Here is a 27,833-nt window from a genome sequence, read left to right as displayed (position 1 = left end):
ACTGACTGACAAAGGTTCTATAGATATGTGAAGAGAAAAAGAGTAGTCAAGACAAATGTGGGTCCCTTACAGTCAGAAACGGGGGAATTTATAATGGGGAACAAAGAAATGGCAGACCAATTAAATACATACTTTGGTTCTGTCTTCACAAAGGAGGACACAAATTACCTCCCAGAAATGCTGGGGAATATAGGGTCTAGTGAGAAGGAGGAACTGTATGAAATCAGTATCAGTAGGGAAATGGTGTTCGGGAAATTGATGGGATTGAAGGCCGATAGATCCCCAGGGCCTGATAATCTATATCCCAGAGTACTTAAGGAAGTGGCCCCAGAAACAGTAGATGCATTGCTGGTCATTTTTCAAAATTCTATTGACTCTGGAACAGTTCCAATGGATTGGAGGGTAGCTAATGTAACCCCACCATTTAAAAAAGTAGGTAGAGAGAAAACAGGGAATTATAGACCGGTTAGCCTGACATCAGTAATGGGGAAAATGCTAGAGTCCATTGTAAAAGATGTCATAGCAGAGCACTTGGAAACCAATGACAGGATCAGACAAAGCCAACCTGGATTTAGGAAAGGGAAAATCATGCTTGACAAATCTACTGGAATTTTTTGAGGATGTAACTAGTAGAATAGATAAGGGCGAACCAGTGGATGTGATTTATTTAGACTTTCAGTAGGCTTTCGATAAGGTCCCACATAAGAGATTAGTGTGCAAAATTAAAGCACATGGGATTGGGGGTAAGGTACTGACATGGATAGAGAACTGGTTGGCAGACAGGAAACAAAGAGTAGGAATAAACGGGTCCTTTTCTGAGCGGCAGGCAGTGACCAGTGGGGTACCGCAGGGATCAGTGCTAGGACCCCACCTATTCACAATATATATTAATGATATAGATGAGGTAATTAAATGTAATATATCCAAGTTTGCAGATGACACAAAGCTGGGTGGGAGTGTGAGCTCTGAGGAGGATGCAGAGAAGCTCCAGTGTGATTTTGACAGGTTGAATGAGTGGGCAAATACATGGCAGATGCAGTAAAATGTGGATAAATGTGAGGTTATTCACTTTGGTGGCAAAAATAGGAAGACAGATTATTATCTGAATGGTGACAGATTGGGAAAGGGGGAGGTGCAGCGAGACCTGGGTGTCCTTGTGCACCAGTCGCTGAAAGTAAACATGCAGGTGCAGCAGGCAGTTAAGAAGGCAAATGATATGTTGGCCTTCATAGCGAGAGGATTCGAGTACAGGAGCAAGGGATGTCTTGCTGCAATTATACAAGGCCTTGGTGAGACCACACAAAGAACAAAGAAGAAAGAAAATTACAGCACAGGAACAGGCCCATCGGCCCTCCAAGCCTGCGCCGATCCAAATCCTCTATCTAAACCTGTTGCCTATTTTCTAAGGGTCTGTATCTCTTTACTTCCTGACCATTCATGTATCTGTCTAGATACATCTTCAAAGACGCTATCGTGCCCGCGTCTACCACCTCCGCTGGCAATGCGTTCCATGCACCCACCACCCTCTGCGTAAAGAACTTTCCACGCATATCCCCCCTAAACTTTTCCCCTCTCACTTTGAACTCGTGTCCCCTTGTAATTGAATCCCCCACTCTGGGAAAAAGCTTCTTGCTATCCACCCTGTCTTTCCCTCTCATGATTTTGTACACCTCAATCAGGTCCCCCCTCAACCTCCGTCTTTCTAATGAAAATAATCCTAATCTACTCAACCTCTCTTCATAGCTAGCGCCCTCCATACCAGGCAACATCCTGGTGAACCTCCTCTGCACCCTCTCCAAAGCATCCACATCCTTTTGGTAATGTGGCGACCAGAACTGCACGCAGTATTCCAAATGTGGCCGAACCAAAGTCCTATACAACTGTAACATGACCTGCCAACTCTTGTACTCAATACCCCGTCCGATGAAGGAAAGCATGCCGTATGCCTTCTTGACCACTCTATTGACCTGCGTTGCCACCTTCAGGGAACAATGGACCTGAACACCTAAATCTCTCTGTACATCAATTTTCCCCAGGACTTTTCCATTTACTGTATAGTTCCCTCTTGAATTGGATCTTCCAAAATGCATCACCTCGCATTTGCCCTGATTGAACTCCATCTGCCATTTCTCTGCCCAACTCTCCAATCTATCTATATTCTGCTGTATTCTCTGACAGTCCCCTTCACTATCTGCTACTCCACCAATCTTAGTGTCGTCTGCAAACTTGCTAATCAGACCACCTATACTTTCCTCCAAATCATTAATGTATATCACAAACAATAGTGGTCCCAGCACGGATCCCTGTGGAACACCACTGGTCACACGTCTCCATTTTGAGAAACTCCCTTCCACTGCTACTCTCTGTCTCCTGTTGCCCAGCCAGTTCTTTATCCATCTAGCTAGTACACCTTGGACCCCATGCGCCTTCACTTTCTCCATCAGCCTACCATGGGGAACCTTATCAAACGCCTTACTGAAGTCCATGTATATGACATCTACAGCCCTTCCCTCATCAATCAACTGTGTCACTTCTCAAAGAATTCCATTAAGTTGGTAAGACATGACCTTCCCTGCACAAAACCATGTTGCCTATCACTGATATCCCATTTTCTTCCAAATGGGAATAGATTCTATCCCTCAGTATCTTCTCCAGCAGCTTCCCTACCACTGACGTCAGGCTCACCGGTCTATAATTACCTGGATTATCCCTGCTACCCTTCTTAAACAAGGGGACAACATTAGCAATTCTCCAGTCCTCCGGGACCTCACCCGTGTTTAAGGATGTTGCAAAGATATCTGTTAAGGCCCCAGCTATTTCCTCTCTCGCTTCCCTCAGTAACCTGGGATAGATCCCATCCGGACCTGGGGACTTGTCCACCTTAATGCCTTTTAGAATACCCAACACTTCCTCCCTCCTTATGCCGACTTGACCTAGAGTAATCAAACATCTGTCCCTAACCTCAACATCCGTCATGTCCCTCTCCTCGGTGAATACCGATGCAAAGTACTCGTTTAGAATCTCACCCATTTTCTCTGACTCCACGCATAACTTTCCTCCTTTGTCCTTGAGTGGGCCAATCCTTTCTCTAGTTACCCTCTTGCTCCTTGTATATAAATAAAAGGCTTTGGGATTTTCCTTAACCCTGTTTGCTAAAGAAATTTCATGACCCCTTTTAGCCCTCTTAATTTCTCGTTTCAGATTGATCCTACATTCCCGATATTCTTTCAAAGCTTCGTCTTTCTTCAGCCGCCTAGACCTTATGTATGCTTCCTTTTTCCTCTTAGCTAGTCTCACAATTTCACCTGTCATCCATGGTTCCCTAATCTTGCCATTTCTATCCCTCATTTTCACAGGAACATGTCTCTCCTGCACGCTAATCAACCTCTCTTTAAAAGCCTCCCACATATCAAATGTGGATTTACCTTCAAACAGCCACTCCCAATCGACATTCCCCAGCTCCTGCCGAATTTTGGTATAGTTGGCCTTCCCCCAATTTAGCACTCTTCCTTTAGGACCACTCTCGTCTTTGTCCATGAGTATTCTAAAACTTACGGAATTGTGATCACTATTCCCAAAGTAGTCCCCTACTGAAACGTCAACCACCTGGCCCGGCTCATTCCCCAACACCAGGTCCAGTATGGCCCCTTCCCGAGTTGGAGTATTTACAGACTGCTCTAGAAAACCCTCCTGTATGCTCCTTACAAATTCTGCTCCATCTAGACCTCTAACACTAAGTGAATCCCAGTCAATGTTGGGAAAATTAAAATCTCCTATCACCACCACCCTGTTGCTCCTACATCTTTCCATAATCTGTTTACATATTTGTACCTCTATCTCACGCTCGCTGTTGGGAGGCCTGTAGTACAGCCCCAACATTGTTACCGCACCCTTCCTATTTCTGAGTTCTGCCCATATTGCCTCACAGCTCGAGTCCTCCATAGTGCCTTCCTTCAGCACAGCTGTGATATCCTCTTTGACCAGTAATGCAACTCCTCCACCCCTTTTACCTCCCTCTCTATCCCGCCTGAAGCATCGGTGTCCTGGGATATTTAGTTGCCAATCATGCCCTTCCCTTAACCAAGTCTCAGTAATCGCAATAACATCATACTCCCAGGTACTAATCCAAGCCCTAAGTTCATCTGCCCTACCTACTACACTTCTTGCATTAAAACAAATACACCTCAGACCACCAGTCCCTTTGCTTTCATCATCTGCTCCCTGCTTACTCTTTCCCTTAGTCACGCTGACTTCATTATCTAGTTCCTTACAGGCTTTAGTTACTACCTCCTTACTCTCCACTGACCTCATTAGGTTCCCATCCCCCTGCCACATTAGTTTAAACCCTCCCCAACGGCGTTAGCAAAAGCACCCCCAAGGATATTGGTTCCAGTCCGGCCCAGGTGTAGACCGTCCAACCTCCCCCAGAACCGGTCCCAATGTCCCAAAAATCTGAACCCCTCCCTCCTGCACCATCTCTCAAGCCACGCATTCATCCTGACTATTCTTTCATTTCTACTCTGACTATCACGTGGCACTGGTAGCAATCCGGAGATTACTACCTCTGAGGTCCTACTTTTTAATTTGGCTCCTAACTCCCTAAATTCTGCTTGTAGGACCTCATCCCGTTTTTTACCTATATCATTGGTGCCTATGTGCACAACGACAGCTGGCTGTTCACCCTCCCCCTTCAGAATGTTCTGCAGCCAATCTGAGACATCCCTGACCCGTGCACCTGGGAGGCAACATACCATTCGGGAGCCTCATTTTCGACCACAGAACCGCCTATCTACTCCCCTTACAATCGAGTCCCCTATGACTATAGCCCTTCCACTCTTTTTCCCGCCCTTCTGAACAGCAGAGCCAGCCACGGTGCCATGAACCTGGCTACTGCTGCCTTCCCCTGGTGAGCCATCTCCCTCAACAGTATCCAAAACGGTATACCTGTTGTGGAGGGAGATGACCGCAGGGGACACCTGCGCAGCCTTCCTGCTCTTTCTCTGCCTTTTGGTCACCCATTCCCTTTCTCCCTCAGCAATCCTAATCTCCGGTGTGACCAATTCGCTAAACGTGCTATCCACGACCTCCTCAGCATCGCGGATGCTCCAAAGTGAGTCCATCCGCAGCTCCAGAGCCGTCATGCGGTCTAACAAGAGCTGCAGCTGGACACACTTCCTGCACGTGAAGGAGTCAGGGACATCAGCCGTGTCCCTGAGCTCCCACATTGAGCAAGAGGAGCATGTCATGGGTCTGAGATCTCTTGCCATTTTTAATCTTAAGCTTAAACTTAGTTAAATGAAAAAGGAACGAAAAGTTTTTAACCAATCACACCTTGAGTATTGTGTGCAGTTTTGGTCTCCTTATCTGAGAAAGGATGTTCTTCCTATCGAGGGAGTGCAGCCAATGTTCACCAGACTGATTCCTGGGATGGCAGGACTGACATATGAAGAGAGATTGGGTCGATTAGGCTTGTATTCACTAGAGTTTAGAAGAATGAGGGGGGATCTCATAGAAACCTACAAAATTCTAACAGGACTGGACAGACTAGATGCAGGAAGGATGTTCCCGATGGTGGGGGAGTCCAGGGCCAGAGGTCACAATCTAAGGTCAGGCTGGGTCCGGGTCGGATCGGGTCGCTCTTCCGGGTCCGGCCTTTGGGCTCGGGTCGGGTCGGGCAGGGTCCAAGTCGGGCACAGACAGCATTATTTGGACTTGAAAGGTTGTTTAAAAAGATGAAGATAGGAACCACGACATCAGTGATTGTTTGGTCACGAATTACACAGAACCCCATGGAGTTGTACCCAGACAGGTTGTGCCACACTGTACCAGTATCTGTATTGCTTAAAATAAATACAGCAATTGCCCGAAGGCTCCGAAAATATCATTATACATTACCTAGACTCCTGCTTTACAGGTTGAAATACTTGCTGCAAGTTTATCCAGTGAGCAGCCGAGATGCAGAGACCAGGAGTGGTTAATTATTATAAAATATACAGTATTTATATAAAAAATATAAAATGATCACTGTCAGGATTCTAGTCTAAACACATTCATTATAGTACTGAAAAAGTGAAAAACGGATTCGGAATCGGAAGGTAGGTAAAGTGAACGTTCCGGTGGTTGGGTTGGGCTCGGGTTGGGTCAGGCGCAGGAAAAAATGGAAGGACTCGGGCCGGGTCGGGCTCGGGTCCGATGTGGTTTTGTCAGGTTCGGGTCAGGTTTTTTTTTCCTGACCTGAGCAGGCCTTTACCTGACGGAACCCAAGCTGAGTATCACTGAGCAGGTTATTGCTAAGCGAGTGCAGCTTGATGGCACTGTTAATGACACCTTCCTTCATTTTACTGATGATTGAGAATAGACTGATGGGGCGGTAATTGGCCGGGTTGGACTTGTCCTGCTTTTTGTGTACAGGTCAGACCTGGGCAACTTTCCACATTGCAGGGTAGATGCCAGTGTTGTAGCTGTACTGGAACAGCTCGGCCAGGGGCGCAGCACGTTCTGGAGCACAGGTCTTCAGTACTATTGCCGGAATATTGTCGGGGCCCATAGCCTTTGCAGTATCCAGTGCCTTCAGTCATTTCTTGATATCACGCGGAGTGAATCGAATTGGATGAAGTCTGGCATCTGTAATGCTGGGGAACTCAGTAGGGGGCCGAGATGGATCATCAACTCGGCACTTTTGGCTGAAGATTGTTGCAAATGCTTCAGTCTTATCTTTCACACTGATGTGCTGGGCTCCCCCATCATTGAGGATAGGGATATTTGTGGAGCCACCTCTCCAGTTGGTTGTCCACCACCATTCACAGCTGGATGTGGCAGGAATGCAGAGCTTAGATCTGATCCGTTGGTTATGGGATCGCTTAGTTCTGTCTGTCGCATGCTGCTTACGCAGTTTGGCACGCAGATTGTCCTGTGTTGTAGCTTCACCAGGTTGACACCTCATTTTGAGGTATGCCTGGTGCTGCTCCTGTCATGCCCTCCTGCACTCTTCATTGAACCAGGGTTGGTCTCCTGGCTTGATGGTAATGGTAGAGTGGGGGATATGCTGGGCCATGAGGTTACAGATTGTGGTTGAGTACAATTCTGCTGCTGCTGATGGCCCACAGCGCCTCATGACTGCCCAGTTTTGAATTGCTAGATCTGTTCGAAATCTATCCCATTTAGCTTAGTGACAGTGCCACACAAAATGATGGACGGTATCCTCAATGTGAAGGCGGGACTTCGTCTCCACAAGGACTGTGCGGTGGTCACTCCTACCAATACTGTCATGGACAGATGCATCTGCAGCAGGCAGATGGGTGAGGAGTAGGTCAAGTATATTTTTCCCTCTTGTTGGTTCCCTCGCCACCTGCGGCATACCCAGTCTAGCAGATATGTCCTTTTGGGCTCAGCCAGCTCGGTCAGTAGTGGTGCTACCAAACCACTCTTGGTGATGGACATTGAAGTCCCTCACCCAGAGTACATTTTGTGCCCTCACCACCCTCAGCGCTTCCTCCAAGTGCTGTTCGACATGGAGGAGTACTGAGTCATCAGCTGAGGGAGGGCGGTAAGTGGTAATCAGCAGGAGGTTTCTTTGTCCATGTTCGACCTGATGCCATGAGACATCATGGGGTCCAGAGTCGATGTTGAGGACTCCAAGGGCAACTCCCTCCCGACCACTGTGCCGCCACCTCTGCTGGGTCTGTCCTGCCGGTGGTACAGGACATACCCGGGGATGGTGATGACAGTGTCTGGGACATTGTAAAGTATGATTCCGTGAGTATGACTATGTCAGGCTGTTGCTTTACTAGTCTGTGGGACAGCTCTCCCAACTTTGGCACAAGCCCCCAGATGTCAGTAAGGAGGAATTTGCAGGGTCGACAGGGTCCACCTCTTACCAGCCCATCTATATCGTCCTGTAGTCTAAGGCTTCCTGCTCACTATTTATGACACCACCAATTTTCATGTCATCTGCGAACTTACTGATCATACCTCCTATATTCACGTCTAAATCACTTATGTACACTACAAACAGCAAGGGTCCCAGCACCGATCCCTTTAGTACACCACTGGTCACAGGCTTCCAACTGCAAAAACAACCCTCGACCATCACCCTCTGCCTCCTGCCACTAAGCCAATTTTGGATCCAATTTGCAAAATTGCCCTGAATCCCAAGGGCTCTTACCACCTTAACCAATCTCCCATGCGGGACCTTATTAAATGCCTTACGGAAGTCCATGTAGACTACATCAACTGCTTTACCCTCATCTACACATCTAGTCACCTCCTCGAAAAATGTAATCAAATTTGTTAGACATGATCTCTCCTTGACAAAGCCATGCTGACTATCTCTGATTAATCCCTGCCTCTCCAAGTGGAGATTAATCCTGTCCCTCAGAACTTTTTCCAATAGTTTCCCTACCACTGATGTTAGACTCACTGGCCTGTAATTACCTGGTTTTATCCCTACTACCCTTCTTGAATAATGGTACCACATTCGCTGTCCTCCAGTCCTCTGGTACCTCTCTTGTGGCCAGAGAAGATTTGAAAATTTGTGTCAGAGCCCCTGCTATCACCTCCCTTGCCTCACATAACAGCCTGGGATACATCTCATCTGGGCCTGGGGATTTATCCACTTTTAAGCCCACTAAAACCGCTAATACCCCCTCCCTTTCAATGCTAATTTGTTCAAGTATATCACAATCTCCCTCCCTGCACCGTCCTTCTCCATAGTGAACACAGATGAAAAGTAATTATTTATAACTTCACCTTCGTCCTCTGGCTCCACACACACATTGCCACTTTGGTCCCTAATGGGCCCTACTCTTTCCCTGGTTTTCCTCTTGCCCTTCACATACTTATAAATATTTATACATATATATATACTGTACCAATGTGCCTCCTGGCTTGCTGTAGTCATGTGACCTCTACCGCGAGGCACTCTGACTGGGGGCAGCCTTTACTGTTAGTTTCAATAAAGACTCAGTACACACCAGACTGGTGTCCTCTGAGCTCGTAACAAAAGGGAACCCAAAAATCTTCTACTGTCATGTAAATAGTATGCGGATAGTAAGAGGCAGGGTAGGTCCTATTCGGGACCAAGGGAGCAATATATGCTTCGAAGCACAAGGCAAGGCTAGAATATTTAATGAGTACTTTGTATCATTGTTTCCTAACAGGATGCTGACAAAATATCAGTAGAAGTGAAGATGGTGGAGGTAATGGTTGGGTTGAGAATTGATAGGAAGGATATACTGGAAACTATGCTTGGAGTCTCCTGATCAGGATGGCTTGTATCCCAGGTTGCTAAAGGAAGTGGGGATGGAGATAGTGGAAGGACTTGCCGTAATCCCCAGATATGGGGGAGGTGCCAGAGGATTGGAGGGTGGCAAATATGACACCCTTATTCAAGAAAGAGTGTAAGGACTGTGCGGGTAACTACAGATCGATCAGTTTAATATCAGTGGTGGGTAAGATTTTGGAAACAATAATCAGGAAAAAAAAAATCAACAGGCTCTTGGAGCAGTGTGAGGTTATTTAAGGATAGCCAGGATGGATTTGTAAAAGGCAGGTCGTGTTTGACTAGTCTAACTGAATTTTTTGATGAATGCAATGGATGTTGTTTGTATGGATTTTAAGAAAACATTTATCAAAGTGCCACATAAAAGGCTGGTTAACAAAACTGAGGCTCATGGAATGCATTTCAACGAGAAAGAAAAATTCCAAGGGTGGGACCCACCATCCGTGGTTAACTAAAACAGTTAAAGATAGTATCAAACTTAAAGAAAAAGCCTATAATTGCACAAAGATGGGAGGCAGGTCAGCAGATTGGACAGAATATAAAAAACAGCAAAGAATGACTAAAAAGATTGATAAGGAAGGTAAAATTAGAGTACGAGAGAAAGCTGGCTAGAAATATAAAGACAGACAGTAAGAGTTTCTATAGATACTTAAAAAAGAAAAGTTAACAAAGTCCGATAGAAAGTGAGTCTGGGGAATTAATAATGGATAATAAGGAGATGGCAGTTGAATTCAACAGATATTTTGCATCAGTCTTCACTATTGATTAGATGTAAGTCAGGAAATGGAAGGAAGGGAGGAACTCAAGAAAATTACAATCACCAGGGAAGTGGTACTGAACAAATAGTTGGAGCTGCGGGCTGACAAGTGCCCGGGTCCTGCTGGACTTCACCCTAGGGTCTTAAAAGAAGTGGCTCGTGAGATAGTTCATCCGTTAGTTTAAATTTTCCAAAATTCCCTCGATTCGGGGAAGGTTCCGTTAGATTGGAAAATAGCGAATGTAACACCTTTATTCAACAATTGAGGGAGACAGAAAGCAGGAAACTACAGGCCAGTTAGCTTAACATCTGTCTTAGGGAAAATGTTAGAAACTATTATTAAAGACGTTATAGTAAGGCATTTAGAAAAATTGAAGGTAATCAGGCAGAGTCAACGTGGTTTTGTGAAAGGGAAATCATGTTTAACCAATTTATTGGAGTTTTTTGAGGGAGTTACATGTTCTGTGAATAAAGGGGAACCGGTGGATGTATTGTACTTAGATTTCCAGAAAGTATTTGATAAGGTGCCACATCAAAGGTTATTGCAGAAAATAAAAGCTCATGGTGTAGGGGGTATTGGCATGGACAGAAGATTGGCTAGCTAACAGGAAACAGAGAGTAGGCATAAATGGGTCATTTTCTGGTTGGTAAAATGTAACAAGTGGTGTGCCACAGGGATCAGTGCTGGGGCCTCAACATTTTACAATTTATATCAATGACTTAGATGAAGGGACTGAAGGTATGGTTGCTAAATTTGCTGATATCACCAAAGATCGGTAGGAAAGTAACTTGTAAAGAGGATATAAGGAGGCTACAAAGGGTTATTTGGGTTAAGTGAGTGGGCAAAGACCTGGCAAATGGAGTATAATGTGAGAACGTGTGAAATTGTCCACTTTGGCAGAAAAATAAAAAAGCATATTATCTAAATGGTGAGAGATTGCAGAGCTCTGAGATGCAGAGGGATCTGGGTGTGCGAGTGCATGAATTGCAAAAGGTTAGTATGCAGGTACAGCACGTAATTAGGAAAGCTAATAGAATGTTATCATTTATCACGAGGGGAATTGAATACAGAAGTAGAGAAATTATGCTTCAGTTATACAGGGCATTGGTGAGACCACATCTGGAGTACTGTGTACAGTACTGGTCTCCTTATTTAAGGAAGGATGTAAATGCGTTGGAGGCAGAACAGAGTCTAATACCTGGAATGGGCGGGCTGTCTTATGGGGAAAGATTGGACAGGCTAGGCTTGTATCCGCTGGAATTTAGAAGAGTAAGAGGTGACTTGATTGAAACATACAAGATCCTGAGGGGTCTTGACAGGGTGCATGTGGAAAGGATGTTTCTTCTTGTGGGAGAATCCAGAACTCGGGGTTACTGTTTAAAAATAAGCGGTCACCCATTTAAGGTAGAAATGAGGAGAAATTTCTTCTCTCAGAAGGGTGTGAGTCTTTGGAATTCTCTTCCTCAAAAAGCAGTGGAAGCAGAGTCTTTGAATATTTTTAAGGCAGAGGTAGATAGATTGTTGATAAGCAAGGGGGTGAAAGGTTATTGGGGGTAGGTGGTAATGTGGAATAATCAGATCAGCCATGAACTTATTGAATGGGCTGAATGGGCTCGAAGGGCCGAGTGGCCTACGCCTGCTCCTAATTCATATGTTCGTATGTGGAAGGGTCAGTGTCAGCCTGGATAAAAAAAATGGGCTGAAGGACAGAAAACAGCGAGTTGTGGTAAATGATTGTTTTTCAGACTGGAGGATGGTAGACAGTAGTGTTCCACAAGGGTCAGTGCTAGGACCATGGCCTTTTTTTGATATATAAGTGACTTGGAAATAGGAATACAGAGTAAAATTCCAAAATTTTCCAAACTTGGAGGTGTGGCAGTGAAGATAATACCAATTGACTGCAACTGGACATAGATACGCCAGCAGAATGGGCAGGCAAGTGGCAAATGGAATTTAATACTGACAAGTGTAAGGTGATGCATTTTGGCAGAAGGGATACGGAAAAGCAATGTAAATATAATGGTATAGTTCTAGAGAACAGAAGGACCTGGGATTCATGTGCACAGATCTTTGAAGGTGACAGAACATACTGAAAGAGTAATATAGGATCTTGGGCTTCATAGATAGAGGTATTGAGTAAAAAGCAGGGAAGTTATGCTGAAAGCTCTGTTTGGCCCCAACTGGAGTATTGCATCCAATTCTGGTCACCACACTTCAGGAAGGATGTGAGGGTGCAGAGGAGATTTACCAGAATGGTTCCAGGGATGAGGCATTTTAGCTGCAAGGTTATGTTGAAAAAGCTGAGGTTGTTCTCCATGGAGCAACGGGAGATTGACGGGAGGTTTGATGGAGGTGTACAAGATTATGACAGGTTTTGAAAAGCCATTAGCTAATGATACCAGGACTAGGGGACACAGATTTAAGGTTTTGGGCAAGAGATGCATGGGGGGAAGTGAGGAAGAACTTTTTTACACAAGGAGTGGTAATGACCTGGAACTCGCTGCCCACGAGGGTGGTGGAAACAGAGACAATGAACGATTTCTAAAGGAAATTGGATTCTCAGTTCAGGGAAATAAACTTGTAGGGTTACTGGGATAAAGTGGGGAAATGAGATTGACTGGATTGCTCTACAGAGAACCAGTATGTACTCAATGGGACAAATGGCCTTCTTCTGTGCCGTAATGACTCTATGGCCTGACTCTATACCCCACCCCCTTTATTCACAGGAATGGGCTGATGGGGGGTCGGGGGGGGAGGTAATAAAACTGAGTGGGAGGCAGGGGAGCGTTCCCGACAGCTTCCCGCCCCTCCAGCAATTTTATGCATGGTAGCAGCGGCAAGAAAAGGCCTGTCTGCCCCAGGCCAATGAACTGCCACTTAGGGCCTCCTCCCACTGCTGCTGCTGGGTGGCTGGCTCAGACCCTCCAGCAGGCAACCAAGTAAAACCTGGCGGCCTCCTTACGGGTTAAGGGGAGGCCCTTCTGATTGGGCACCCTGTGCCCCATGGAGCCACCCCCCCCCCCCCAAATTACAGCCCAACTGCCACCACGACACAACACTCTTCCTCCCCTCAACCAATCTCCCCTTGCCTCGCCAGGACCCAGCCGATTGTCCTCGACGAGGCCCCAAACGCTTACCTTTTTTCTGGAGCCGGCATCCCTCTTGGTCCTTTCCCTGGGTGCAGTCCCAGCAGTGGCCACCTCCCCTGGTAGCACTGCTAGGACTGAGAGCTACCGGCCCGCGATTGGCCAGCAACTCTTGGAGGCAGGATTTCATGCCTTAGAGGGGCGAAAGTCCCACCCAAGGCCAATTAAGGGCCTGAGGAGCGTAAAATCCTGGCAGGGCTTCCAGGCCTGGAGGAGGTGGGCTTGCCCCTGATCTTTTGGCCGGTGGCTGGGGCCTCCCACCCGACCTAAAATTCCAATCTATGACTGTACACCTCTATAACTCTAAATGAATACCTACAAAGGTAATGGACTGATGTAACTGGGATAGATTTCTGAAGAATAGTCACGTTCTGGCACGGACATGATGTGCTGAATGGTCTCTTTCTGTGCTGTAACTTTTCTAGGGTTCTATGACTAACATAATAGAATATTTAGCGAGGATAATAGAATGTATAACCAAGGAGATGTGGTAGAAATAGTCTACATGGATTTCCAGAAGTTATTTGAGAAAGTGCTCCATTAGAAATTGTTTGGGTACATTCAAGATCACGGCATAAAAGGGAATGTGGTGGAAGAGACAGTGAAAGGCTGCAGTTAATGGATGCCTCATAAATAGGCAGCTGGCAGAATTCTCCAGGGATTGGTGTATGGCCCACTTTTACTTCTTTATATATGAAAAAACAGTATCGAGAGATAAAGGCTGGATAAATATCAAAGCTTGATAATGATACCAAATTTTAAGTCGCAAACTGCCAGGCAAAATAAAAGAGATGACTTGAGGATACACATAGTCTGGGACAACCAGCAGACAGGCGGAAGATACAGGGCTGAATTTTTCCAGCTCACAGCAAGCTTCAAAAAATGGCGGGGCGCACACAGGAGAATTACTCATTTACATGGCTGGGAGAGACCTACTGCCCCCCCTCCCCCCATTGACATCGAGGATGTGGGTGATCCGTCCCCGGGAACAGCGTCCGGCACCACTGTTCAAACGCCATTTTTAAAGGGCTTCTAGCCCTTCATTTTGATTTAAATTTTTAAAGTTACAGGACCTATAAAATTAAAGTGAAGAATCCCCTCTCTCGCACCTCCAATGACTAAACAATTTATTAATTGCCCTCTCCCCCCCAAAATAAACTTACCTTGCAATCCCAACCTTCCCCCGGCCTAGTTTACAAACTTTTACCTTCAACCACTTCCCACCATCCCCTCGACCAATCACAATACTTTTCCCCACTCCCCTCCACAACCCTGAAAAATTACCTGCTACCCCCTCCCAACCAGTGTTCTGCCCCAAAGGCGTGTGAGTTCTGGCAACTGACCAGAATATGGCAGTGGGACAGCGGCGGCAGGTAAGTGTTTAATTCATTCATTGTAATGTATTAACATATGTAAATTGTGATGTCGCGGCTAAGCAGTGGGGAGCCACCATGAGGCCTTGCTGTTACCGGTAATATGGGGGCAGGGACTTTCCTGCGTCGAGGCCTGTGGTAGGCCTCTCCCGGAGGTATTTTCCAGGACCCCACCACCACCACCACCTCCGACATCGGGTAAAATTCGGACAACAATCTCTGTTCTCTAACCATGAGCTCCATTGCACTCCCTGGTATTGTCTGAGGCTGAACGAGATCGTTCGCAACCTTGGTGTTGTATTTGACCCCAAGGTGAGTATCTGACCGCATGACGGCAAAGCATGACTGGCCCTCTTTTTATTTGTAGTTATGTTTTCTTTTTATTTTATTTTGGTTTGTTTCATCATTCATTTTTTTTACCATGTGCCTGCCCACTGTTTTTTTTCATGTTTGTGCTTTGGGCTAGGGCTGTTCATTTTTCTGTCCATTAACACCCTCTCTGCACTTTGTCTTTCAGCACACCATTAACATAACGTTTGCCTTCGCTCCATAACTTCTTGTCAGTTATCCTCTGACCCTGTCCTATCAACACCTTTATTTGCTTAAAGCCTATTGCATTTCTAACCTTTGCCAGTTCTGATGTAAGGTCACTGACCTGAAACGTTAACTCTGCTTCTCAGATGCTGCCAGATCTGCTGAGTATTTTCAGCATTTCTTGTTTTTATTTCTGACCTCATAACCTCTTCATCACCACGACTCCTTACTTCAGAACATTGCCCACTCTGACCCTGCCTCAGCTCATTTGCTGTTGAAACCCTCATCCATGCCTTTGTTATTTCTAGACTCTATTAATCAATTGTGCTCCAGCCTTGTACCCTCTGTAAACCTGAGCTCATCCAAAACTCTGCTGCTCTGATCTTAACTCATGACAAATCTCATTAACAGCTCTGTGCTCACTGACCTATATTGGCTAGGATCTGGAAACGCCTTCATTTTAGAATTCTCATGCTTGTTTTCAAATCCCTTTGTGGCCTTGTCCTGCTCCATCTCTGTAACCTCCTCCTTCTCTACAACCCTTCGAGATCTCAGAGCTCCTCCAGTTCTGGACTCTTGTGTATTTTTCCAATTCCCAATTTTCATCATCACAGCATAAGTGCCTGTGCCTTCAGCTGCCAAGGCCCGAAGCTCTGGAATTCCCTGCTTAAACCTCTTTCTTTCTCTTTTCCTTTAAGACACTCCTCAAAACCTGCCTCTTTGATCAAACTTTTGGTCGCCTGTGCTAATATCTCCTTATGTGGGTCCATGTCAAATGTCAATGTATGATAATTGCTCTTGTGAAGCCACTTAAGATGTTTTATGACGTTAAAGTCACTATATCAATACAAGTTATTGTTGATACTGTTTCATAAAATATATTACATGTTCTTATGTGAACAAGAGTAAGGACAGTAAATTGTCAATGTAGTAACTCAGCAAAGGGTCTAAGTCACAAACATGTAAATCCACAAATGTGGGTTCACGGATTTTTTTTTTAAAGCCATTAAGACGCCAAATGAGATTTGGGGATTTATATTGAGATGCAGTGAATATAAAAACAAAGTCATAATGACCATACAAAACATAGCAGTTGTGGACTGCTTATTTTGGAAGGGATGTAATGTAGGAACGGGAGGAGGCCATTTAGCTCCTCGAGCCTGTTCCACCATTCAATGAGCTCATGACTGATGTTCCGACCAGGTGAGAAAGGTGTCTAGGGGTTCCTCTCAGCCTTCACCTGGTCTTACCATAACAGGGTTTTACTTTTAAACACTGTGTTTTTATCTCCCCCTTGGTGAAAGTTGAAATTTATTAAACTTGAACTTAAACTCCAATTCGATTGACGTCTATGGATACACAACGTGGCCACGCTAGCATGCATACGCGATACACACATGAAAATAGAGACAGAAAAGAGAAGAAAAATAAAGTGGAAACGTTTGGGGCAATATCTGAAGAATTTTTGTTATAGTTCTTCGAGCTTTGTCCTTGATTATAGGTAGACCTTGCTCTTCGTTGGGGCCCAGTATTCTTCTTAAACCTTGTTCGCTGTCGGAGACTTTTCTCTCTTGGGTTCATGTGTCTTCAGAGGCTTGTGAGAAAGAGATGGGAGCAGACAGGGGAGAGCTTCTCAGTCCAGGAGCAAAGAGTCTTTATGAGTTCAAACTCTCTGAGGCCAGTTCAAAAGAAAACCCTGGAACAGCCAGTTAATCATGTGACCAGCCGGTCTAACCAGTCCTGGCCCTTGTGGATTGTATCCTCCTTAGCAGGCCCTGGAATGCGCTTCCTCACCCTCAACGTCTGTTAGTATGTAAATGTTTTTTTCCAGCCATGGCTGATCTGTTTAACAAGTCATTTCCTCGCTCCAACAACAGTTAAAAATCAATGTTCATGACAAAATTGATGTGTCTCATTCTTGGCAGGTGGGGCCAAGCAGGACATCTCCACACCCAGCAGAATGAAATGTGAGGGAAAATATAAGATACAGAAACAAAACATGCATTTCTCTCATTCATTCCCATTCATTCATGAATCCTAAAATGTATTACAGCCCGTCTTTTCTCGGTGCAAGTGATGCTTTAATTGCCCTCTTTTATGGCATCCCAGTAAACATGTGCTTCTTTGGGGGAAGTTTTTCTTCAGTTTGCCCATTTCCATGGCTGCCCAGGGTCTTTGAGATGGTTAGGTTTAATTAGCCCTGAGTTGAATTTTTTTTTCAAGAGAGTCAGTGGTGGGCAGGTCTTTCCTGAACTCTCTTTAAGTGCTTTGCTGAGTCATGCAAAGGCTTTTGACTTTAGGGGGATGGGCGGCTCTCTTTTTTCTGACTGCTGGGGAGGATTCTTTGTTAATCTCCCCTTTGTCCCAGAGGACACTCCTGCCTGCAGGTATTTGTGCAAACTCTACTGCACTCCCCTGTGGCACTTCGACTAGGTGAGGCATTACCCTCACAGTTTCTCTACCCCCTAGAGGTCTTTCTTTGTCTTTTCAGGTTCCTGTAAATGCTATTAGCAACTCTGGTGAGGTGCTTCTAGTATTTGCATTTACCTAGGAGGATGTGGGGTCTAACTTTTCACATTTTTCAGGATTGGCTGACCGGACAGTAGGGGTTTTCATCCGGGATTCCTCCCGGACTTCCTTTAACCTACTCTCTTGGTCACCTTTTCCCCTTCCCTGTCTTTTGCCAGCCTTGTGCCCACCTGTCCCTTTTTGTTCTTGGTGGGGGTCCCTTACAGTTCACCAGCACTCTGCTGGAGGGTCCTCCTAACACCAGTAGAGGACTTAGGTGCAGATTTCACTGTAGGTTGGGGTTTCCCCTCAACCTGGCACATGTGGCAACTCCTGCAGTACTCCACCACATCTTTGTGGAGTTTTGGTCAGTCAAACTGCTATCTTTTGAGGGCTTTGGTCTTTTGTATACCAGCATGTACAGCACTGTAGTCTCGTGGGCCCATCTTAATATTTCTCCCCGGTACCTCTGTGGCACCACTAACTGGTGAACTACTGTCCACTCCTTGCCCTCAGGTCTGTGAGGAAAACTCCATTTCCTCATCAGTACCTCATTCTTTAAATAGTAGCAATCAGGGACTCCCTCTGCTTCACTTTCAGACTGGGCAGCCTGTGCTCACTCTCACAATACTGGGTCGGCTCGCTGAGCCTCAGCTAGGGAAAATCCATTTAATTCATTCTCTGGGTCTCCTAACTTTCCAAAGAAAGTCTCGGGCAGACAGACCTGGTCATCTGCCTGCAGTGCCAATGCAGTCTCCTCTGGGGGAGCTGGTTTGATCATGGCCTGATCCACTATACCTTCAGGGAAACTGCAGGGGGCTGTCTCCTGCCATGGCCCTGTTTCTCTGACCTCCTGCGGTCTTTCTTTCACTAATGGGGGTCTACTACCTTCACCCCCACCAGATTATTACCTATGAGCAGGACAACCCTGTCCACAGGCAAACTAGGGACAATGCCTACAGTCACCGATCCCGAAACAAGGTCACATTCCAGATGCACCCGGTGTAAAGGTACAGGCATACACTGCCCTCCAATACCATTCACCACCATTCTGGTGTTCACTGCAGTCTCTGGGGAAAGGTCAGGCCTTTTCCCAGTAAAAGGGATCTAGTGGCCCCTGTGTCCCTGAGAATTACTATGGGCTTGCTTGCCCCACTCAAGGGTTATGGGGTTACTCTCCCTTCAGACATAAAACCCTGATAACCTTCAAGAATCCTATTAAATTTTCCAGCCTTTGCAGCTGCAAGCTTCCTGGATCTCACTCTTACTGCAGTTAAAGCCACAGTTTGTTCTGCTGTGCTTTCCATCAGGTTCACTTCTTCCCTGAGTGGGTGTGCCCTGATTAATCCTACAGGTTTTCCCTTTAGTTTCCAGCAGTCAGCTTTTAAATGCCCTGCTTTATTACAATGGAAGCACACAGATCTCTGGGTCTCACCCTTGCTCACAGCACCTTCCTTTTTGGCTGGAGGGGGCCCCCTCATGTCTCATGCTTTCCTTTCTCTTCCAGGACTGCTTGGGCTCCTATCACCTTCCCACCCTTGGTCCTTTTCGGAGTTGTGGGGGTGACTAGGAAAGGTTCTCCCCTGGGAAACTGACATAAATTAAAGCAAACTCATTGGCCAGAACAACTGCTTGCTGGGCTCTCTGGACCTGTTGCTCCTCTACATGGATCTTTATGGAGAGTGGGAGAAAGTGTTTAAATTCCTCTAACAGAATTACTTCTCTCAGATTCTCGTAGCTAAGCTGTACTTTAAGAGCCCTCAGCCACTGGTCAAAAGCCAGCTGCTTACTTCTTTCAAACTCCAGATAAGTTTGATTAGCTTGCTTCTTGAGGGTTCTAAACTTTTGGCGATAGGCTTCGGGTACCAATTCATAAGCCCAGAGAATAGCATTTTTTGTCAGTTCATAATTTGATGAACCCTCATCTGGCAACAGGGAATAAACCTCATGGGCTTTTTCCAGTTAGCTTGCTTTGTAATAAAAGAGGCCAGGTCTCAGCTGGCCATTTTAGCTGCCTTGCCAGTTTCTCAAAGGAACCAAAAAACTTCTACATCCTCCTCATTGAACCTTGGAATTAGTTGAGCTAGTTTTAACAATTCTGTACCCAGTCCTGAATTATGCTCCTACATAATGGCTACGCTTCTACTGGGCTTACTCTGTCACCCCTCTAGTTAACACAAGCCACCTTAGCTCCCTTTCTTCTCATTCTTTCTGGAAGGTTCTTTCCCTCTCTCTCTCCCTCTCCTCTCTCGTTCCTTCTCCTGTCTTTCTTTTGCTTCACGTTCCTTCTGGAAGGCTCTTTTTTTCTCCCTCTCCTGTCTCTTTCTCTTAATTCAAGATTCCTTTGTTCCAACTGTATCTTTGCTGGCAATACCCTGTCGGGGTCAACTTCTAACACTGCTTCTGCTTCTTCAGATTCAAGGGAAAGATGGTTGGCCACTAGTCTTAGGAGTTCAGACTTCCTAGCCTTGCCACGAACAGTGATCCCACACTGCTCAGCCATTTTTCTCAGCTCCTCCATAGACAGTACTTTTAACTTATACCAAGTTACTTCAACCTGGCTTGGGAAGCCACTAGCTTCAGTTGCAGACATATTAGTATTCAAGCAGACACAACCACAAGAAAACCTATATTGAAATCTTGCTTTTTTTTTTTGTTTGGGAACAATTTGGCTTCCCTCTTCCAATTTCTCTCATTTGTCTGTGGGTCAATCTCGAATGCTAGCACCCAAATTTCTGTTATGACCAGGTGAGAAAGGTGTCTCTCAGCCTTCACCTGGTCTTACTGTAACAGGGTTTTATTTTTAAACACACTGTTTTTACCTCACACTTGGTGAATCCTTGTTTACCACTTTTCAATTATAAGACAAAGAAACCAGCACAAACAGATTTTTAGATTTAAAGTTGAAATTTATTAAACTTAAACTCTCATTCGGTTGACGCCTACGGATACACGACGTGCCCACGCTCGCATGCATACACGATACACGCATGCAAATAGAGACAGAAAAGAGAAGAAAAATAGAGTGGAAAAATTTGAGGCAATATCTGAAGAGTTTTTATTACAGTTCTTCGAACTCACTGTAGAGTCCTTGATTGTAGGTATTTGTTGCTTTTCGTTGGGGCCCAGTATTCTTCTTAAACCTTGTTCGCTGAAGGAGAGTTTTCTCTCTTGGGTTCATGTGTCTTCAGTGGATTCAGAGAAGCAAACAGTCTAAGTTCAAACTCTGAGGCCAGTTCAAAAGAAAACCCTGGAACAGCCAGTTAGTCATGTGACCAGCCGGTCTAACCAGTCCTGGCCCTTGCAGATTGTATCCTCCTTAGCAGGCTCTGGAATGCACTTCCTCACCTTCGATGCCTGTTATTATGTAAATGTTTTTTTTCCAGCCATGGCTGATCTGTTTAACAAGTCATTTCCTCGCTCCAACAAGTTAAAAATTAATGTTAATGACAAAATTGATGTGCCTCATTCTCGGCAGGTGGGGGCCGAGCAGGACACTGATCCGCCACCTAAATCCATATACCCAACTTTGCCCCAAATCCTTTAATACCTTTGGTTAACAAAATCTCAGATTTAACCTTAACTATTGATCAGTCATCAATTGCCCTTTGTGGAAGTAGATTCCAAACCCTTTGTGAACAGAAGTGTTTCCTAACTTCACCAATGAAAAAAGTCTGTCTCTAACTTTTAGATTATGCCCCCTTGTCCTGGACTCCCCAAGCAGCAGAAATAGTTTCTCTCTATCTATCCTCTCTGTTCCCCTTAATATCTTGGAAACTTATTGAAAACTGTTTTGCCCATTCACTTAATCCAGCAATATCCCTTTTTAATTTCATGCTTCCACCTACACAGCTTAACAATGCTGTCTATCTTTGTGCCACAGGCAAATCTGGCTTCTATCCCATTGCCTAAGACATTAATAATTGTTATTAGTTGAGGCTCCAACAGTCTTACAGGACACCACTAGTCACATTCTACCAATTAGAGGACCTGCTCATTATCCCTACTCTGCCTCCTGTGGCTGAGGCAGTTTCCTAACCTGGTAAATAATTTGCCTTCAATTCAATGGGATTCAACTTTAACTAACAGTATCTCATGAGTGACTTTATCAAATGCCTCTGGAAGTCGGGATACATTTTTTGCCCATCCCTATTTGCCCTTGAGAAGGTGATGACCTTCTTGAGCCACTGCAGTCCATCTGGTGCAGGTACACCCACCAACAATGCTATTGGGAAGGAGTTCCAGGTTTTTGATCCAGTGCCAACCATAGGCATTCCTCTATCCACTACTTTAGTCACCTCTTCAAAACAAGTTCGGCAGGCATGACTTACCCTATACAAATCCAAATTGGTTTTCTCTGATTAGCTGAAATTTTTTAAGGTGTTCATTCACCCTATCCTTAATTATGAACTCTAGTAATTTCATGACTTCAGAAGTTAAGCTGACTGGTCTATAATTTCCTGGGTTTCCTCTCCCATCTTTCTTAAACAGCTGAGCAACTTGCACACTTTTCCAATCTAAAAGAATTGCTCCTGAATCAAGAGAACTTTGTCAGATTATAGTTAGGGCATCTGCAATGTTCTCACCTACTCCCTTTAAAACCCTAGGATGGAAACCACCTTGTCTTAAGGATTTGTCACTCTTTAGTGCCATTATTTTCTTCATTACTGTTATTTTGCGTGTTAATTTTGGTGAGTCTCCATCCCTGATTCAATATTAGTTTCCTTGGGATTTCTGGCCTGCGGACTTCTTCCCCTACTGTAAATACTGACAAAATAATTTTTCAACATGTTCACTGGTTCCTTTTTGTTATTGACAATATCACCGTTATCAGTTAGAAGATTTAGAACATTACAGCGCAGTACAGGGCCTTCGGCCCTCGATGTTGCACTGACCTGTGAAACCATCTGACCTACACTATTCCATTTTCATCCATATGTCTATCCAATGACCACTTAAATGCCCTTAAGGTTGGCGAGTCTACTACTGTTGCAGGCAGGGCGTTCCACGCCCCTACTACTTGTCAAGGGGTCCACATTGCTCCTGACCACTCTTTTTCCTAATATAACTGTAAAATGTTTTTATGTTTATTTTGATGCCCTTGGGGTTTGTTTTCATATTCCCTTATTGTACCTCTTACTATTTGATTTGTCACCCTTTGCTGTTCTTAGTGCCTTTCCCATTGGTCAGGGTCTGTGCTTTTTTAGCATTTTTGTATGCTGTTAGTTTTTTGTTGCCTCTGTAGCAAGTGCTTCCATTTTGTTCGTTAGATTTTGAGAACTTGTGTTCTGGACTTAGTCTTTTTTTTTAAAGAGGTCATCAGAAGGTCTGTTGGACTTGGCTAGTAAACAGTTAGTGGTAGGCACCTGTTTTCAGATAAATACCCAGAAGGGGGGCTTTTTTGACTTGGGGAAGATGTTTACAGAGAAGTGACAGGTCAAGATTTATAGGCGGTCAGGAGACTTGACTCCTGAGACGTTTATGGTTTTGTCACTTAGCCCCTCAAGCCTGCTCTGCCATTTAACAAGATTATGGCTGATCTGATTGTAATCTCAATTCCACATTCTCCCGTACCTCCAATAACCTTTCACCCCCCCCCCCTTATCAAGACTCTATCTACCTCTGCTTTAAAGATATTCAAAGACTCTGCTTCCGCTGCCTTTTGAGGAAGAGAGTTCCAAAGACTCACGACCATTTGACAGAAAAAAATCTCATCTCTGTCTTAAATGGGCGACCTCTTATTATTAGTGACCCCTAGTCCTAGATTCTCCCACGAAGGGAAACATCCTTTCCACATCCACCCTGTCAAGACCCATCAGAATCTTATATGTTTCAATCAAGTAGCCTCTTACTCTTCTAAACTCCAGCAGATACAAGCCTAGCCTGTCCAGCACTTCCTCATAAGACAACCCACCCATTCCAGGTATTAGTCTAGTAAACCTTCTATCAACTGTTTCCAACACATTTACATCCTTCCTTAAATAAGGAGACCAATACTGTACACAGTACTCCAGATGTGGTCTCACCAATGCCCTGTATAACTGAAGCATAACCTCCCTACTTTTGTATTCAATTCCCCTCGTAATAAATAACATTCTATTAGCTTTCCTAATTACTTGTTGTACCTGCATACTAACCCTTTGCAATTCATGCACCAGGACACCCAGATCCCTCTGCATCTTAGAGCTCTGCAATCTCTCACCATTTAGATAATGTGCTTCTTTTTTTATTCTTCCTGCCAAAATGGACAATTACATATTTTTCCACATTATACTCCGTTTGCCAGATCTTTGCCCACTCACTTAACCTATCCACATCCCTTTGTAGCCTCCTTATGTCCTCTTCACAGCTCACTTTCCTACCGATCTTTGTGTCATCAGCAAATTTAGCAACCATAAGAAGCCCTGAGAAGCAAGTGAAAGAAACTGACTGAAATTATTGCCCCATTCCTTCTACAAGGCCAGCCTGAAAACCCCTGTTGCTGCATTTCTCCTGGAAAGCCTGCCCAAACTGATCTTCAACACCGCCTGAAAAGAACGGTTCTAGGAAGATCCCAGTGACAAATGTCTACACGTATTTGGGACGCCAAATTGGAAAAAAAGACATCTGACATCTTTCCATATCTTCTCTTTTTTTCTTCATGAATTAGCAAGTATTTGGCCAACATACTCTTTTTTGCCTGTTTTTTCTTGTAATAAAGCTCTAAGAAAAAAATTTATATTTTTTCAGTTAACCAGTGTGTGTATGTGAGGGGCTAAGGTAAAAAGGGAATGTTCATATTTCAATATGTGTTAATACTTTGCTTCATTAGTGGTTATGACTTGTTTTATAATAAACTGATAATTGTTTTGTTTATTAAAGAAAACTGGTTAGTACATTTTATTCTGGGATAAAAAAGGTCTATGATTGACTGTATCAGTAACTGGGAAAAACTTTAAATATATGTTGTGACCTGTGGAGAAGTGGAACTAGAAAAACAATGCACTCCTCCCACCTCAGTCTTAACACCTCTTACCTCTTTAGTCGTCCATGGCAGTTTTTTTTTTAAAGCAAGTAGCGTTCTTGTCTTGAGGGTTTACACTTGGTTCTGCATCACGTTAAATTATTTTTGAACACCTCCCACTGACCTTCTGTCATTATACCCATTAACAGACTTACTACGGACAGTCTCAGATTCACCCCATTGACGTCAGCCTTACCTAAATCTAGAATCTTAGTAGCGGTTTCATATTTCTCCTTTTTAAACATTACATTGAATGTGATCATATTATGATCACTATAGATAAAATATTCATACACCACAGGAACATAAAAGCAGGAGTAGGCCATTTAGCCTCTCGAGCCTGTTCTGCCATTCAGTGAGATCATGGCTGATCGCGACCTAACTCCATATATCTGTCTTTGCCCCCATAACCCTTCATACCTATGGCTAGCAAACATCTATCAATTTTAAAATTGATCTAGAACCATTAGACTGTTACTAAATCTAATTTGGAATTCAACCTTGTTGGCTCCAAGATATACTGTTGCAACAAACTATCCCAGACACAGTCAAGAAATTCACTACCTCTGCTATCTACTACTCTGCTTGTCCCAGTGCAGTATAAGTTAAAATCCCCATTAAAACCACTCTACCTTTACTACATGCTTGATTAACCTTTGCACATGTGCAATCTAACACTTCACAGCTGTTACCAGGGGGTCTATATAAAACACCCACTACAGTCTTAAATCTTTTCTATTTCTTAATCCTACACATAAAGACTCCACTGACTGCTTACCTCTCATTAAATTCTCTCTTACCATAGAAGTGATTTTATCCTTCATCACTAAGGCTACTCCTCCCCCTCTACCATTTTCCATATCTTTCCTGTAGACCTTATAACCTGGTATATTTAGTTCCCAGCCCTGACTGTCTTGCAGCCATGTCTCAGTAATAGCTATCATATCACATCCTCCACGTTGAATTTGCAACTGAAATTCATTCAACTTATTCCTTATAATCCATTCATTTGTATGAAGAATTGTAGAATCATAGGAAGTGTACAGCACAGAAAGAGGCCACTTGGCCCATTGTGACTGTGCCGGCCAAACGAGCCACCCAGCCTAATCCCACTTTCCAGCCTTTGGTCCGTAGCCCTGCAGGTTATGGCACTTGAGGTGCATCTCCAGATGTCTTTTATATGAGTTGGGGGTTTCTGCCTCAACTACCCTTTCAGGCAGTGAGTTCCAGACCCCCACTACCCTCTGGGTGAAAAAAACTTTTCCTCATCTCCCCTCTAATCCTTCTGCCAATCACTTTAAATCTATGCCCCCTAGTCACTGACCTCTCTGCCAAGGTAAATAGGCCCTTCACATTCACTCTATCCAGGCCCCTCACAATTTTGTACACCTCAATCAAATCTCCCCTCAGCCTCTTCTGTTCCAAGGAGAACAACTCCAACCTGTCCAATTTTTCCTCATAGCTGCATTTTTCCAGTCCCAGTAACATCCTCGTATATCTCCTCTGTACAATTACATCCTTTCTGTAGTGAGGTGACCAGAACTGTACATAGTACGCAAGTTGTGACCTAACCAATGAGTTATATAGTTCCAGCATAACCTCCCTGCTTCTATACCTCGGCTAATAAAGGAAAGGATTCTATATGCCTTCTTAACCACCTTATTGACCTATCCTGCTACCTTCAGGGATCTGTGGACATTCACTCCAAGGTCCCTCACTTCCTCTACATCTCTCACTATTCGCCTCTTAATCGTGTATTCCTTTGCCTTGTTAGACTGCCCCAAATGCATCACCTCACACTTCTCCAGGTTGAATTCTATTTGCCACTTTACTGCCCACCTGACCAGACCATCGATATCTTCCTGCAGCATACAGTTATCCTCTTCGCTATCTACCACATGGCCAATTTTTATGTCATCTGCAAACTTCTTGATCATGTCCCCTACATCTACGTCCAAATCATTAATATACACCACAAAAAGCAGGATACCCAGTACTGAGCCCTGTGGAACAAGGCTGAAAACAGCCTTCCAGTCACAAAAACACCCGTCAACAATTACCCTTTATTTCCTGCCACTGAGCCAATTTTGTATCCAGCGTACTACATTTCCCGGGATCCCATGGGTTTTTATTTCTTTTTTAAACCAGTCTGCCATGTGGGACCCTGTCAAAAGCCTTGTCAAAAGCCATTTAAACCACATCCCTCTGCACTACTCTCATCAATCCTCCTTATTACTTCTTCAAAAAATTCAATCAAGTTAGTCAGGCACGATATTCCCTTAACAAATCCATACAGACTATCCTTGATTAATCCGTGCCTTTCTAAGTGACAATCAATTCTGAGAAACAGGATAAACTAAGAATGCTTATTTGGGGCACACATCCTAATCTGTCTTTTTGACCTAACGTCTTAGTCACATGTTTCTTATTTCTCTCTCCTTGTTTAATCAATTTACATCTTTCAATTTTCACATTACTTGTGCTGCCTAGAGAACAATTTCTGACTTATTCTACTCACTTTTTGTTTAGTTTTGAAAACAGTTCTTAGTGTGAAGAACGCTCTTCCACAAAATTAAATTGATACCAGATCAATTGTTAATTACAAAACAGAGATTGATAGATTTTTGTTAGCCAAAAGTATGAAGGGATATGGGGCAAAGATCAACATCCAGGCTTGGGTTGATAAGTGGCAAGTAACATTTCATGCCACACAAGTGCCAGGCAATGACCATCTCCCCTTAATGTTCAATGGCATTACCATCGCTGAATCCCCCACAATCAACATCCTGGAGGTTACCATTTACCAGAAAATGAACTGGACCAGCTACATAAATACTGTGGCTACAAGAGCAGGTCAGAGGCTTGGAATTCTGCGACAAGCAACCCACCTCCTGTCTCCCTAGATCCTGTCCAAATGCATCAAGGCACAAGTCAGGAGTGTGATGGAATACTCTCCACTTGCCTAGATGAGTGCAGCTCCAACAACACTCAAGAAGCTCGACACCCCAGGACAAAGCAACCCGCTTGACTGGCACATCATCCACCACCTTCAACGTTGACTCTCTTCACCACCGACAGACAGTGGCAGCAGTGTGTATCATCTACAAGATGCACTGCAGCAACTTGCCAAGCCTCCTTTGACAGCAGCTTCCAAACCTGCGACCTCTACCACCTGGAAGGAGGGCAGATATATGCGAACACCATCACCTGCAAGTTCCCCTCCAAGCCACA

The 27,833-nt window shown here is 44.5% G+C and overlaps 1 protein-coding gene across 1 annotated transcript in view; it reads right to left on the bottom strand.

The window, feature by feature from the left end:
* The window catches only part of LOC137353596 (glycogen [starch] synthase, muscle-like), a 373,978-nt gene that overhangs the window by 316,038 nt on the left and 30,107 nt on the right, over nucleotides 1–27,833 (bottom strand). The window lies entirely within an intron of this gene.

The sequence above is a fragment of the Heterodontus francisci genome, chromosome 41 (genome assembly GCF_036365525.1).
Source record: "Heterodontus francisci isolate sHetFra1 chromosome 41, sHetFra1.hap1, whole genome shotgun sequence".
In the NCBI taxonomy this organism is placed as follows: Eukaryota; Metazoa; Chordata; class Chondrichthyes; order Heterodontiformes; family Heterodontidae; genus Heterodontus; species Heterodontus francisci.
The sequence above is the reverse complement of the archived record's forward strand: the minus strand, read 5'-3'. Positions and strand labels throughout refer to the sequence as shown.